The sequence below is a fragment of the Sprattus sprattus genome (assembly GCF_963457725.1).
Source record: "Sprattus sprattus genome assembly, chromosome: 4".
Lineage (NCBI taxonomy): Eukaryota > Metazoa > Chordata > Actinopteri > Clupeiformes > Clupeidae > Sprattus > Sprattus sprattus.
Window position 1 is genome coordinate 41,949,982 of NC_137923.1, and position 15,927 is coordinate 41,965,908.

Consider the following 15,927-nt stretch of genomic DNA (forward strand, 5'->3'; position numbering starts at 1 on the left):
TAGACAGGTACAGAAGGCCACACAGACAGCAACAGATTAGACAGAGAGGGAAGAATAGACTGGCAGAGCATACATAATAATGCACAGAGTTAAGAACAGAGTGAAAGATTGAATGACAGACAGACAGAAAGAGAGTTAAGAACAGAGTGAAAGACTGAATGACAGACAGACAGAAAGAGAGAGTGGGAGAGAGAGAGAAGCCTGCAAAGACTTCAACAGACCAGAGCAGAGAGAAGGGCAAACATATAGCTGAAACTAGAATCTGTTAATAATGACATGTTTGAAAAGATTTCTAATAAGAGAGACTAATAGAGACTGTTCCTATTTGCTACTTTCCTTTTTCCATTTATAGCACAATGGTGTGGGCGATTAGCAAGTTCTCCATAATGATGATAGATTAATGAAAAAGCTAATTGACTGAAAGTAAAAGAAAGCATCATTAGAAGAAGGCACTGATGACATTTGACATCATTCTTCTCTCCGTAGATCAAAATATCAGTGCCATGTGTCATGTATGAGAGTCCTTTACTTCTCTAATGGACAGGTTGGCTCAGGCTCATGATAGCAAAGTTTGGCCACTTTGTCTGTGAAGTGTGACATTTCTGACTATTGCAGAAGAAACCCGAGGGGCTCAGGCACATTAGTCCCATGCCTACCACCTTAATGACACAACCATTAATTAGGAGGCGGGGGAACAAGAGAAATGATCCGCAAATTACCCTCCTTCTCCTAATCCATTTATAACAACGTCCATATCCTCCAAAGATGGCATTCGCTTTAAAAGGCCTGCACTGTACTGCTTTCATGATTGATACTCTCCCAAGGGTGACAAGTGAAGTTGCAGCCGGAGCAAACAGAAGCAGGAGCCATCATGAGATGTGAAATTGAACTCAATCTATGCCTGATTTAGAAAAAAAGCGATGAGGTTTTTATATTCAATGATTGAGTGTCGTTTGAGAGGTCAACATGGTTTTTATTTAGATTAATGAACCATGTAGTGCTTAAAGTAACACTATGCAACAATTTGACCCTCTTTGAGGTATCATTTTATAAGCAACTAGTGTTGCCTCAAATTCATTTTGATAGCATATAGCCATGTTAAGGACAGATAAACACTTGTGTCTTTCCACCTTGCCATCCTGGTTATGCCCTATGTAGTTATGTGTTCCAGGCTGAAAAGCTTTCACAGCATGACATTGTCAGCTATACTGCCAAAAGACACCAGTAAGTGTGTTGGCATTGTTCTATCAGTGTCAACTGGGCTGTTGGTGGTGTTTGCAAGGTTTTTTCATATCTTTTAGGTAGTTAGCTTGATAATTTTGGAACAAAACTCCTTATTGCTGCTTTAAAGTAGATTCTAACTGCTATTATTATTATTTCAATTTTTAATGTTAAAAGGAACTTTTCAGTGGACCACAAACACTTGCCACTCGGGCAAGAGGAAACTACACCAGTTACTCCTATAGTGACTACTTTCTGTTTTGAAACTAGTGATGCAAGTAGAGCATATCAAAGAATAAGAACACTCTTTATCAAGTGTGCAAGTGGAATGTCTAATATCCAGTTTGTGACACAGTGTGATCATTTTGCCAGAAGTTAATAAGGGCCTCGGTAGGCCCTCTCGACCTCTTCCTGCTTTGGTCCTGGTGTAATAAGCAACCTCAATGAGCCTCTCCAAATTTAAGCCAGGGTATCATCAACAGGCCAAGTTCCTGCCACACCACTGTCTTCTTATGTCAAATAACAACAGCTCTTTAAACCCACATTCAACTTTCAATGTGTTTGAATGGGGCTTCGGTTTGTGAAAAAGGCTTGGGGGTGGGGTGGTGAGTGTGTGTCTAGTGGGAGGAGAGAGAAAATCCTATTTCACAGCTGACATTTGCAACCCAAGGACACAGGCGGCAGACAGAAAGAGAACATCCCAGAGCCCAGTCCACATTTCACTGTGAATGATACTTAATCTTGCCGAATTAGACTGGTTTAGCAGGAGTGTCGGGGGAGAAGAGAGACAGTGACCGAAGGAGAGATTAGCGCCATGTGCTAAGTTGTTTGCTCCGGAGCTTATGTATTCTGATCACACACTTCTGTCAGGTCAAGACAGATTTGAATAACCAAGGGGGGGGGGAACGGGTAAATAAATGAGAAATATGTAAATTGAAAGATGAGATTCTTATTTTGAAAATAGACTTTGTTCCTCTCAGGGCTTTCTCATTCATGTATAGGGTATTATAATTTTAAAAAAGGATTACGGGTATCAAAAATATTGTCCAATTGAGACATCTTCAATTATAATACAGCAGAAAAGACTTTTTCGCTTGCAAAGCTGAAGGCATTTCAATTCAGTGGCAGAGATGATCATTTTAGTGCGATTGTCAATCACACTATTGCTCTTGTTAAGTTTTATTAGTGTGATTGCTCATTTCAATGCCGTGTGGTTGCTCTTGCTCACGCTAACCTTTAATATAAGAATGACCCTGTTAGTCCTTTCGCCCTTTTCCAGTTTAATTTATTATTATTTTCTTAACTTTTAGTGCAGCTTCTGCTACTATCGCTTTTGAGATATCCACACCGCTCCAAATTTGACATGTCTGTCCCGATCCTGTGCAGTGCTCTTGGGAAAAAGGTTGTGATGCCCCCTGTCATCCTTTTTTATTGTCATTTTCATCCCTCTTTTTTCCCATTGAAATGAATGGTGGAACATTCACCGATTATGATGTTCCTCACTCTGCCAGCTGAAGGCTACAATAGGTAGACCAATGGCATCTGCAAACAAAGATAATAGAAAGTGAAGAGCTTTACAACTTGGAAAAATGGGCTCAGTCTAGACAAAAATTGGCAGGGCTGGATTTTTCAGTCTGACATTTGTGTGTTGTTATATAAGATAAGTATAGTTTGTTTAACACAAGTCTGTTGCAATTTCCTGTGTACTGCTTTTATTCCCATGTCTGCTCCGTGCGTTTACTGTTTGTATCCCACTACTTTACTGTTAGTGAGCAATCACACTTTGCATTTTCTGGCGGAAATGCAGTTTTTTCTTTGTGACTTTATTTTCACAGGGAACAGAAGGGAAAAGGAGGTATATTTTGGATTGGGAGGGAGAGATACGACTTTAGGGGGGAACAAAGGCATCTGCAGTACCCAAATATGCTGTGTCTTGCAGTCCTCCTGAAAAAAAAAATCTGCTGCTAAAAGGAATAATTGGTCATTTCAAAGTGCGCTGGAAATCTCTGAAGTTTTGAACAAACGCCACATAATGCTGAATCCATCATTTGATGACTATACAAAGGACTCAGTGTGTGTGTGTGTGTGTGTGTGTGTGTGTGTGTGTGTGTGTGTGTGTGTGTGTGTGTGTGTGTGTGTGCGTGCGCACATGTGCGCAACATTATGAGAAATGGGTATCTAGGGGAATTACCTTTTCATTCGCTGGTCATTAAGGGTCAAACATGTTAAACCAGTTGAGCCATTTAATTGGTCAATTAGGACATGAGGTACACCGCACACACCAAGGTGCCACAGTTTCTACTGTTTCACATTCCCATAATCCTCTATCATGCTCGGTCAGAAACAAACCAGTAAATCCTATTCTGTAAAATTGTGAAAACCGCAGTATTTTTCACCGCAGGATTCCGTAGGAAAACACATTTACCGGGAAATCTGTGGTATTTTAACCCCCATGAAAAATAAGTGTTCTTTAAGAATTTCTAACCCCATGAGAAATTTCCACACGAGTACCAGTCTGTGCTGTTTGTTTAAATTTCATTTAATTAGAAGTGTGCTTACAATAGCACAACATAAAATACACAAAACTAAAGACTCATGAATGCAAAAGGATAAAAGTGCACAATCACAAACAAATCAAAGATTACGCGCACTTGTCACCCGCTGTTATGCTCTCGTCATTGTACACACACAACCTTCTCAGTGAAGCGTTTGCGAAAAGGGGGAGAAAGTTGCCCTTGCTGTCGACTAGCCAGTCATCTTCCCAGCATGTCAGATGACATCGCCCGGCTGACAGCTCTTTCAATCTTTCCATTATGCCCTCGCAAATAGCTATTTGCTACAAGCCGACACCCGGTGACCTTCAATGGAGAGCAAAGAGTAAACAAAAATATTGGGACGAGAGTTCAAGGGAGGAGACGCACCACGGGGGACCACAGAAATGGAATTCGTAAAACTGATGTGAAACAAGCAACGCTTCTGCATATTCACTTTCAGCTTTTGGGGGGTATCAGATAATGCTTATTAGTATGCCCACCAATCATTGTTGTGGCTAGTGAATGAGCTGATATTGTAGTAGTAATCTATTCAATGTTCAGGGAATGCTCACATATGTGAAATTAACACATTTCCACAGAGGTGCCACAGTGGTCACCGTGCCTTGCTTGCTTCCTTGTTTGAGGCAGGATCTAGCATTTATCATGACCAAGAGGGACAATACTCCATCTGATGTCCTATCTGTGTTAGGTATGGCCAAGTGGGAGAAGGGCTTTATATGGGACAGGGCCTCCATTCTGGTGTTGCTGCAGAGGCTTTGGACCAGATGCTCTTAGGGAGGTTTCTGAATGACTGCACCTGGGCGTGCTTTGAGAAGAGCCTAAGAGCTGTTTGCGTCGTGCAACACAGGGTGTGTGTTTTTTGGCTCCGAGATGCCTACCTCAGCACTTTGCCGTGCCAGCATACTGGTAGACCTGACACTTTGGTGTGCTATTTTTTCTTCTTCAAAGGACTAGAGTCTTGTCCGGACACAAATGTGCAGAAAACAGTTGGCTCCTCCAGACACGGCTCAGTGCTTCTGGTATTGCTCCCTCATGCACAATCTCCGTTTAATGGTTTGGATTAACTACGAGGTTTGGCTCTCAGATGCCATGTGTAGCACCTTGTAATAGAGAGAGAGAAAGAAATGAGAGAGAAAGATAGAGAGAGCAAGAACTGCAGCATTCCCTTAACTCATAAATGTGACATGTACTCTGTGTGTACATTTGAATATATCTAAGTTTTCCTTATCTGTCCATTTCCTGAATCATCTGTCCATTCACACCAACAGTGAGAGTTAATGAATCGACATAGTTATACGGCTCAACCAGAACTGCACAGCATCATGATCATCACCACACGGCACTACTTCCATTGCATTCATAGCATTTATAGCATTTTTCCCTCAAAAGAATCAATTTAACTTGCGCTTTTCACTCTCACACATACAAAAAATGGGGGAAAAAATGTAAACTCGAGAAATCACATTTGCACCGCCTTGTGGAAATGTACAAGGCACCGACCAAATTGCAAATTGGCAAGCTCTCCTCGCTCTCATTCCAAATGAATTCATAATATGCAAATGCACAACACCATCCCATTTGACCGACTCCTACCCGACAGAAATGTTTGCATGTCCTCTCTTGGGGGGGTGGGGGGGGGGGGGGGGGGGGGGGGTACCAGGAGAAGAGAGTTGATTTCAAAGCACTTTTGCCTGGGTTGAACCTGAGTTCATCCAAAACACTGCAACCTGTGAGCAAGAATAAGTTTGTCCCAGGGTACTGTCTTTCCATTTACTTCTCTTATTCCTGCTGGAACTAGAGACACCCATGAAGGCTCTAAACAAGAGTGATACATTTTGTTAAACTCAGATCATTCTCATGGAGCTTTAGGAGAGGAACCCAGGTCTTGTCTCTTGCCAATATGTGCTGTGTTGCATGGGATAATACTGTAGCCTGATGCAGTTAATACAAGTCTTCTATCATCATACTCTGCTCACCTCATACAAACTTGGGACTCAGTTTTTCTCTCTCTCTCTCTCTCTCTTTCTTTCCATGCACCTGCTTTTTCAGAGACCCCTGTCCCTTTTTGGAATCCTTTGGAGAATCCACTCTAGCCCGGCTGACGAAACATATGCAGCCCCAAAAACGTTCCTGACTGCCGTGAGAAACGCTATTTATTTTCTTCAAGCCTCTCTAGATGATGATATATGTGCTCGCTGGCTTTAACCTAATACAACACATTTATTATCACCCAACAGGGGTTCCGGTGAGTGATGCACACGTACTCCGTGGAACGAACTCTGAAACCAGTCAATTTCTTTTTTCTTCTTTTTTTTTCTCACCACCCTTCCTCATTCCTGTTTTCTGTCATTACAATCATCATATCATATATCTTTATTACCACAGTTACTTTGATTCATTTACTTTGCTTTCAGACCTAAGGGCATCGGCTAGCGTGTGCGAATGAGAGCGTAAGAGGAACAGTGCGGCTCCGCTCAATCTAGGAATAGATTGAAGCCAAATGAGAACAGATGCAGAATTCAAGAACCTGTTGTCTGGTATTGAGCGAGCCTGACTAACAGCACACTCTAACACATCCACAGAGGTGTAAATGTCTCTTTCCTCTCTGAAAGGCATACACACGCCCACACATATACACATATAAACACACACTGGGAGAGAAAGATATATAGACAGAGAAAGTAATCCACCAGATGTCATCTGTGTGTGCTCTTTGAGTTTTGCATTCTGCTGACCACTCAGGTCCTCGCACCGAATAAATCACACTCATACACTGGCAGATTTGCATGAGGGGACACAAGCAAGCAGATTAAGAAAAGGATGATGCTGAGCATAATATGAGAGAGATCCTTATGTTGCATGACCAGAAAAGCCATTTTCTTATATAGGTCACACTCACTAAAATGCAAGCACACCATGGAGATCCGTTGAAATGCATTGCTGCCTTGCTCAAGTGAGAAATGGCTGACTTCTTTTTGTTCTCTTCTGAGCGCTCCTTCACACATTCAGTAAGCACTAACTACATGGCTGCTTCCTGGAGGTGGGATGAAGCTGGTGTTGCTCAACATCTGTCAGATGGAGAGTGCAGGACCAGTGACACTAGGGACGCTCACTCGCTGCTGTGCAGAGGCGGGGGAAGATGTGTGTGTCTGTTTGTGTGTATGTGTGTGTGTGTGTGTGTGTGTGGGGGGGGACTCTGCTACTTAGAAGTCACTGCTTCATTACCACACTCCGGGGTCTCGCAAAAACCCACCCACACCATCACTCACCGCCCAATGAATTCCTCCCACACACACCCACACACAGGTCGGGGGGCTCCCATTCCGTGTGAACCGGGTCAGGAGGTCAAATGATTATTTTCTGCCCCCCCGGGAATCAAACATCACCGATCAGCAATATATTGTGCTGGTGTGCATATGGTGGCATGGGGTGGGATGGGGGGCATCATACATATTCCAGGTCTACCCCACTGTGCAGTTCTGACAGTAGAGCCATCAGCCACATCCCGGGAATGAAGGGGGGAAACGTGGAGGAACATTGCCCTTGAGAGAGCTAAACAGCATGACATAACGGCCTCTTACGTCTGCCACCACTCTCGTCTTTTTTTTTGGTCTTCAACCTGAAGATTGAGGCCCTGAGGTGCACACACACACACACACACACACACACACACACACACACACACACACACACACACACACACACACACACACACACACACACACACACATTCACTCACACACACACTCACAGACAGACAGAGACACACACTCAAGTGGCAATGTATTGGCGATGCCAGGGCGGTAAAAGGAGATTTATGACATACAACAAGCTGTTAAGGAGCTGTATGTGCTGGGGGTAATCAGAGGGGGAAATGGGCTGGAAACTCTCCTCTTCATGCCACGCTGGTTCATCCTTCAGTGAGGGAGCAGCCTCACATCAACCCCACCTACCACCTTCAACCCCCCCCTCCCCTTCAGTGAGGGAGCAGCCTCACATCAACCCCACCTACCACCTTCAACCCCCCCCCCCCCTTCAGTGAGGGAGCAGCCTCACATCAACCCCACCTACCACCTTCAACCCCCCCCTCCCCTTCAGTGAGGGAGCAGCCTCACATCAACCCCACCTACCACCTTCAACCCCCCCCCCTTCAGTGAGGGAGCAGCCTCACATCAACCCCACCTACCACCTTCACACACCCACACGTACCCACATGCCCCCCCCCCCCCCCCCCTTCAGTGAGGGAGCAGCCTCACATCAACCCCACCTACCACCTTCACACACCCACACGTACCCACATGCCCCCCCTCCCCACCCGTCGGGCCCACCTCAAGGAGGAGGTGCAAGTGTAGGAGGAGCGCGCCCACGGAACACAGACCTTCACTAGGACCTGTGAGGAGAAGTGGAGGAGGAGGAGACACAGACCGATTCAAAGTTTCACATGATATCAACATTATGTTTCTTAACATCATCTAAACAACTGAGGTGATTTATTATTAGTATAATATTATAAAATAATATAAAAAACATCCAGTCTGTCATTTTTCTAAACAATCCAAATATTCCAAAAATGTCAGACTGGATGTTTTTATATTATTACCTCCAGCAAGGAGGTTATGCGATTGGGTCCGCTAATTTATTTGTCAGTTTGTCTGTCTGTGGACAAGATTTCTCAGAAACTACTGGGCGGATCTTTCTGAAATTTTCCCAAGAGGTGGATCTTGGTCCTGGGACATCCCCATTAAAATTTCAGGATGATCCGGATCTCTTCAGAAATCTCGGATTGCTCTTGTTTAGTAATATTTTGGTTAAAATCAGTTGACAACAACTAAACCTCTATATCACGTCAGTTGTTTAGATGATGTTAAGAAACCCAATGTTGATATCATATGAAATTTGAATTAGGTGCTGCAAATTAAATTGTTGACAAATGCACATATAGGTAAAGGGAAGTCTCTGATTCGTACTTGTTCATTCCCTGTAACTGAACAGATATGCACTGATTGAAGATCAAATGGATTACATTCTTCACTAATACGTGGAGGACATGCGGCCATATGTTTTATTTCATTAAAAAAAACACAGTAAATACTTAATTTTGTGTGTTTGGTGTTCCAAATAACTGCTTCAGCCAAAGTTCTACGAATAAAATAGGTCTTTTTATCATTTAACTGATAACAACAATGCTCTTCTCATATTTAGTTCTTCTTAGGGTTACTATTGAGGAAAAAGTGTTGCATCAGCTTGAGGAATACATATTTGATGTGTGGAGCAATTTAACCGGAGCTGGTGTTGAGACAGCCTTCAACAGTATAATTTGTGCTATTGCTTGCCTGCTCCCTTTCCCATCAGCAGATCAGCCCTCAGCACAACTCAGCAGTCATTATAAAGCCCTCACGGCAGCCGTTGAATATAGCCTTTTACCGACCCTGGGCTTTTTTCACCTTTTTTCATTTCAACATCTATTTTCTGCAACAGCCCCCCCCTCCCCATCCATACACACACACACACACATTTGCTTGTTCAGTCACACACCCACAAATGCTTGCGCACACACACACACACACACACACACACACACACACACACACACACACACACACACACACACACACATACTCAATCCCTTTTGACAGTGGGGCCCTCTGCAAGCCGTGTGGTTAAGAGGACGTAGTGGGGTATCACTGACATCGAGAGCCTTAGGAGTGCCACAAGCAGCCGGCCCCTTTTCCCCCCTCGGAGCGCCGCGGTCAAGGTCACGGTCAAGGCCAAGGTTATTTACCCATAATTCATTGTGTGGCGCGGCATCGCCTGAGAGAGAGAGAGAGACATTCAATTTGGGCTGTTTTTTTTCCGTGAGTTCGCGGGCTGTCAGCAGTCCCTCTTCCGGCTGAGCGGACTCTTTGTTCTGCCCTTGCCTCAGCCTCAAACCGATGCAGCCCCGATGAATGATGGAGAGCTTGGGTATTCTTCTCTAAGATGGAGGGGGTACAAATGCTATCGTGCTGAGGTCATCACATACATTTTTTTTTTTTTTACTTTTAACTCCCTTTGACTGATCCAGTACAGTCCCTCCTGTAGCTTCGGCAGTGTTGAAAAATGGATGTAGCTGTGTAAAGGTCATATATTCAGGACCTCTACAGAATTATCGCTCATGCTAGACACACATTGTTTCTTCTGTTAGGTGGAAGCAGACCCTGATGTGGGTTCAGAATTCAGGAATGTACACATCCTCTGAGAAATGATATGTGTTTTACAAAAATATTTTGGAACTTCCCGTATAATTTAGAACATAATGTGATCTTAGGGTGGTTCCTCAATTCTTTGGGTTTGCTCATGTATCCTGCTTTGAAAAAGTTCTCATTACTTGCAGGAGTTGAGAAACTGCGTTCAAAGGCAGTTATCTTTAATTAATGTTATGTCTTGATGGGGCGAAGACCGATAGTATCTATTTTTTTTCTCTCTCTCTCATCCTAATTGCTTAAGTGGATTCCCTCAGTGCTTTGGGAAGCGACTTCAATAGTTCGGGCTGCTGGGAGGAAGTATTACAGATTCTCTCTTAAAACTTTTTTGTCCCTGATGTGATGGAGGCTTATGTTTTTCATCACTTTTTAACACACACACACACACACACACACACACAGACACACACACAGACACAGACACACACACACACACACACACACACACACACACACACACACACACACACACACACACGCCGACACACACACACACACACACACACACACACACACACACACGCCCACCCACACACACACACACACACACACGCAGACACACAAACATTTTCCTTCACTTCCAACTTCTCACACACTGTTTCATATGCCCGGGCTGACGTTTTCTGGTGCTACTATCCTGCCTCTGCCCTTACGTGAGGGTGGGAAGGTCTCGGGTCAAAGCCTGCCTGGAGATATTAAAGGGAATATTCAAGAGGCGTAAACAAAGGCCGCAGAGCAGTGTAATGCCTTCCCCCATGGGATGGACTGCTCACCATTGCCACACACACACACACACACACACACACACACACACACACACACATACACACACACACACACACACACACACACACACACACACACACACACACACATTCACACATACACACACACACACACACACACACACACACACACACACACACACACACACACACACACACACACATACACACACACACACACACACACACACACACACACACACACACACACACACACACCATCCACTCCAGAATACCTGCTTCAAGAATAGAACACATACCGCAGAGGGTCCCTCCGCCAATATTTCCTGTCTCCTTTCGCACCCTGAGGGAGCGATCCTTTGGCCCTTCTTACCCATTATTCAACTCTCCAGAGGGTTGCACTTCAGTTTAGACGGGTAGAGATTTTCACAGCAGGGGCTGTGGTGGGTGACCCAGAGGGGCAGGCGTCATGGTGTGGATTCACGTCGGAAAAATGCTTTAGGGCAGGTGTTAGCTGTGTGAGGACAGAGGAAAATCACAGAAGAGAGAGAGTTGTCACCAGTGTCGCCCCTCAAGGAGTGGATCAGAGAGAGAGAGAGGTAGAGAGAGGGAGAGGTAGAGAGAGGGAGGGGGGATAAAAGACATATCTCTAACCCACGCCCCTTTCCATCACCTATTTCCACCAGCCACGTTTCATTTTAATCCTTAAAAACCCCTCAGTGACATCTTGTTTGTTTCAGAAATGTGATTTAGATATGCTGACGAGTACCCCCTGCTCTCGTAATGATATTTCTGACAGCACGGATAAACAACAATTCAGGTGACAGCTGAGGCATGGCTCATCGAGCAGATTTTTACACATATACACTCACACGCACACACACACACACACACACACACACACACACACACACACACACACACATACATGCTTTCACTCACACACACACATATTACCTCTCACTCATACACTCAGATACATGCAGGCATGTTCACACATAGACAAGCTCACAAAACACCATGAACTCATTAAGTCACAGACCCATAGTTACATGTAGAGGCTCACTCTAACACAAGTCAAATGTAGACATATTCATAGCATTCAGACATGAACACACACACTGTCATAGACACACTCCCCCACACTGCATGTGCACGACCTCTAGGCCATTGTCTTCTGCTCCAGGTACTTCAGAAACATGGCAAAAGCAATTATCATCATCATCATCATCATCATCATAGACATCACCAGCAGCAGACGCAACAGCAGCAGCAGAAACACTGTGTGACTGAGGCCTCATTACACCTCCTTTCACACCGCCCCCGAACCTGATGCCATCCTTGTGAGTCCTGGCATCATCATCCCTGATGGATCAGGGTTGCATCATACAAAACAGTGGAATGGGAGGTCCAGGATCAGGTTCGGGAGGGTGGGTGGTCGAACAATTCCAATTGGCCAATTAGCCCAGAGTTGGAGTAAGTGACTGAGATTAGTTGGTTTATGGGTGCAAGGGTGGGGAGTGGGCATCAAGAATTTTCCACTTTGTGAACCCTGACTTAAAGAGAGTTAGGTGGTGGTTGGAGCAGCTGCCATAGTGTTTGCACATATTCCAGTTTCTCAGCATCAGTGATCCTGCTACTATGCTATGCTCTATCATACATTCCCATCCTCTCTAGCCTTCCTTCCCAGGGCTGCCCAACCTCCCCTCTCTTCCTGTAGATTGGTTATTGATCCCTTTTTTCTCCTAACTTGGCACATACTGCAAAATGTGCATTTACCCCTCCCCCCAAACATTCCCCTCAATTCCCTTGTGTTTGTTTACATAGGGAGTCCCGTGCATAGCCTGGCCTGCGCAAAGTACCTCACTGCACTAATGTATGCTAAAGCTAATTCCCTGTGTCATCAACCTGTCCGCTTCCCCATAAATAACGATCATTTTAGAAGGTAAATTGAGCTTTTTGTAAAGCAATGTTTTTAGAAGCGTTTATTTTCCTCAAGGCATTTATTTCTTTGCCTTCATATTTCATTACTTGAAGCACAGCGCCATCTTTCCCCCCCCCCCCCCCCCCCCGACCCCCCTTCTCTGCTTACAGCATCAGCACCATTACGTCAACCAATCCCAAGGTCTTTACAAAAATTCAGTTTCCATTTCACTGACAGTATGTGTGCCGAGGAGCAAAAAAGAAAAAGTCAATGCAGTTTAATTATGAGCAGAGCAAGCACTGAAGGAGACAAAAGAACCTGTGGAAATATGCTTTTGTTTTGTCCTCAGACTCCTAGTTAATCTCCACACCTGGCTGTATGTAGATTTCTTCATTTAGCAGACAACTCCATTCAAAGCATCTTGCTGTGATAATAATGTGTCAGATGTGATTTATCATCAGACTTCAGAAAGAAGGAAAGACTGTTGTACCACTAAAATTATGTGTTGGTTGGTATTATTTGGTGTAATGTGCTGAAGTGCAGAGTTAGTGTAAGGTGTGTGTGCTTGTTTGTGTGTGTTCGTGCTCACATCGCTGTGTGGGACCCACCAATCCGTCGGTCTATCCCAGTCATTAGACGGAGACAACGTTTTTTTTGTTCAGTTGCCAGTACATCTTTTGTCACTTCGCAGTGCTTACAATACTCCCAGTGACATTTGGTGGGCTGCTGCCACGGTGTTGTCTTGCCACCGTCAGGCACCGATCCATCTACACTGAGATCGCTGATGGTTATCATTTGGCACTGTGCTCCATACCGAAAATATTGGCGTTGACAGCACAACAGTTTTACACTCCAGTCTGCCGTCATTTGGTAATGTTAACAGAAGGTGTTGTTTGCTGGTGGGTGGGTATACTGCTAGAGGTAAAACAGAAGTATTTGCGTGTTAAATTGGTCTCACATTTTGGAAGCCATCAAGAGTATAATTAAATAAGATAATTTAACGCTCAGCTGGAGTGAAATAGTAGTACAATAACAAATATATACACATCTCAAGAAAATCCTCCATCCTCCATTTCAAATCCCTCACCTGCTTCTGTTCACGATGGTTTGTTTTATTTGTATCGATTAAATGGACGTTACTCTGATGCATAGAAAACTATCTGAAATGTGTATTCGTTGTCCTATTATGCCGCTGAAGTATACTTCTGAGGAAGTCTTTATTTAGTTGTAATTGTTATTGAGAATGAATTGTATGCACATCACATAAGCACCATGTGTTTGTGTTTTTAAGTGTGCACACACGAGAGATTTTTTGTGTTTTTTTCAAAGTTTTTTTTCTCCCACAAACCACTCACGACTGTCCTCATACATCATCCTAAGCCGTCAGCTCTGACACACCGCCAGCTGCGACCACGTCAGAATCCTGTCAGTGGCGTCAGAGTCATCAATCAATCATCTCATTACCTCCTCACCACTCTCAGATGAGAGTCCCCGCTCAGTGCATTAGCCTGTCATTGGTTAGTGCCCTGGAATTAGCCACTAGTAGTCCCCAAGGGAGAAAAAATTAGGCTCGCTCCTTGGGTTGTGCCGTGGTGTACATTGGCTAAATGTATTTATGACTAGCCTTTAGCTTCAGTATACAGAGCCAGTACCCCCATCCCCCCCCCCCCCCCCCCCCCCCCGAGCCACATAGGGAGGAAGCCAATGGGGGTGGAGGGGAGGCGGGGGGGCAACGTAACATGGGACGGTTTGTTTCCTCTGTTTATTGTACAACAGAGTCAATGAGTCGTGAAGTTGGAGCGGTGACCCCCATTCACAGCTGGCTGCTCTACCGTGTCGGACAAACTCCCCTCTCCCCTTCGCCCCAACCCCCTTCTCCAGCAGCTTAGCGTCAGAGACGTGAGTTTATGGTGTGTTGTTGGTGATCACACTCACACAGCAGCGTGCTCACACACATACAGTTGGTTTGCATATGGGCCCATCTGTGCAAGTGTCATGTTCAGTTAACATTCAAAGCGGATATAGAGATTCACAGTAACAAATACATTTGTTTATGCACACACACACACATACACACTTAAGCAGTAGAACAGAAGAGGCAGTTCACTTGCGATACCCTGCAAGTGATCCAACTGAACAGTGTGAGAGAGGGATAAAGAGAGAGCTTCACCCAGAAGTGGGCTCTGACTCCCCACACAGCTTCTTCCTGTCTTCCAGGGTTGACTGTATTTGTGTGCCAACCCCTCTGTAATAGTAATGAAACATGGATGGTGTGTCAGTGTTCCCATGTCTGTAGTATTCTATTATCTGTGTTTTGCCAGTAGTGTGTGAATCTGTCTGTCAACACGGATCTCAGTTATTCGCAGGTTTCACACTAAGATCCATGATTGTTTCATAAAACGAATAAAACAGATGTTAGTGTGAATGTAGCGTTTGCCCAATGCCATCAAAAGCCACCAGGGCATTTCTACATACATACATACATACATACATACATACATACATACATACATACACACATACATACAGTACCAGTTTGGACACACCTTCAATCTTTTGGAGATGTTTTTAGTACATCATTCCATATGTGTTCTTTCGTAGATTAAATGTCTTCAGTATTAATCTACAATGTAGAAAATAAGAAAAGTAAAGAAAACTAAAATTAAAGGTGTGTCCAAACTTTTGACTGGTACTGTACATACATACACACATACATACATACATACATACATACATACATACATACATACATACATACATACATACATACATACATACATACATACATACATACATACATACATACATACATACACACATACATACACGCATACACACTCAGAGACATCGTTGATTCCCCCACTTACTTAGGATGGGTCTACTGTTTGATCCACTATATCAAAACACAGAGAGTGAGAGAATGATACAGAGAATTGTGTCCAATCCTGGCAGGAGAGTGCCGCTGCCAGCTCTACTGCTTGAATGACCTGGGTGGGTGTGGGTGGGTATAATGGGGGGGCTACTCAAGACTCCTTTTCAAAGCTTTTGGCTGGCATTGTGAGCCCTGCTCTCGCCTTCCTCTGCCCTGCAGGGCACCGATGTGCGCTGGAGCACAAGCTTTTAAGACCCACAAGCGCTACTATGGTGACAGCATTCTCTTGGCTATTTGCCATGTTTTGTTCCAGCTGTAGCTCCTGCTCTTTGAATGTGATATTAATTGTATTTAATTATTTATTTTG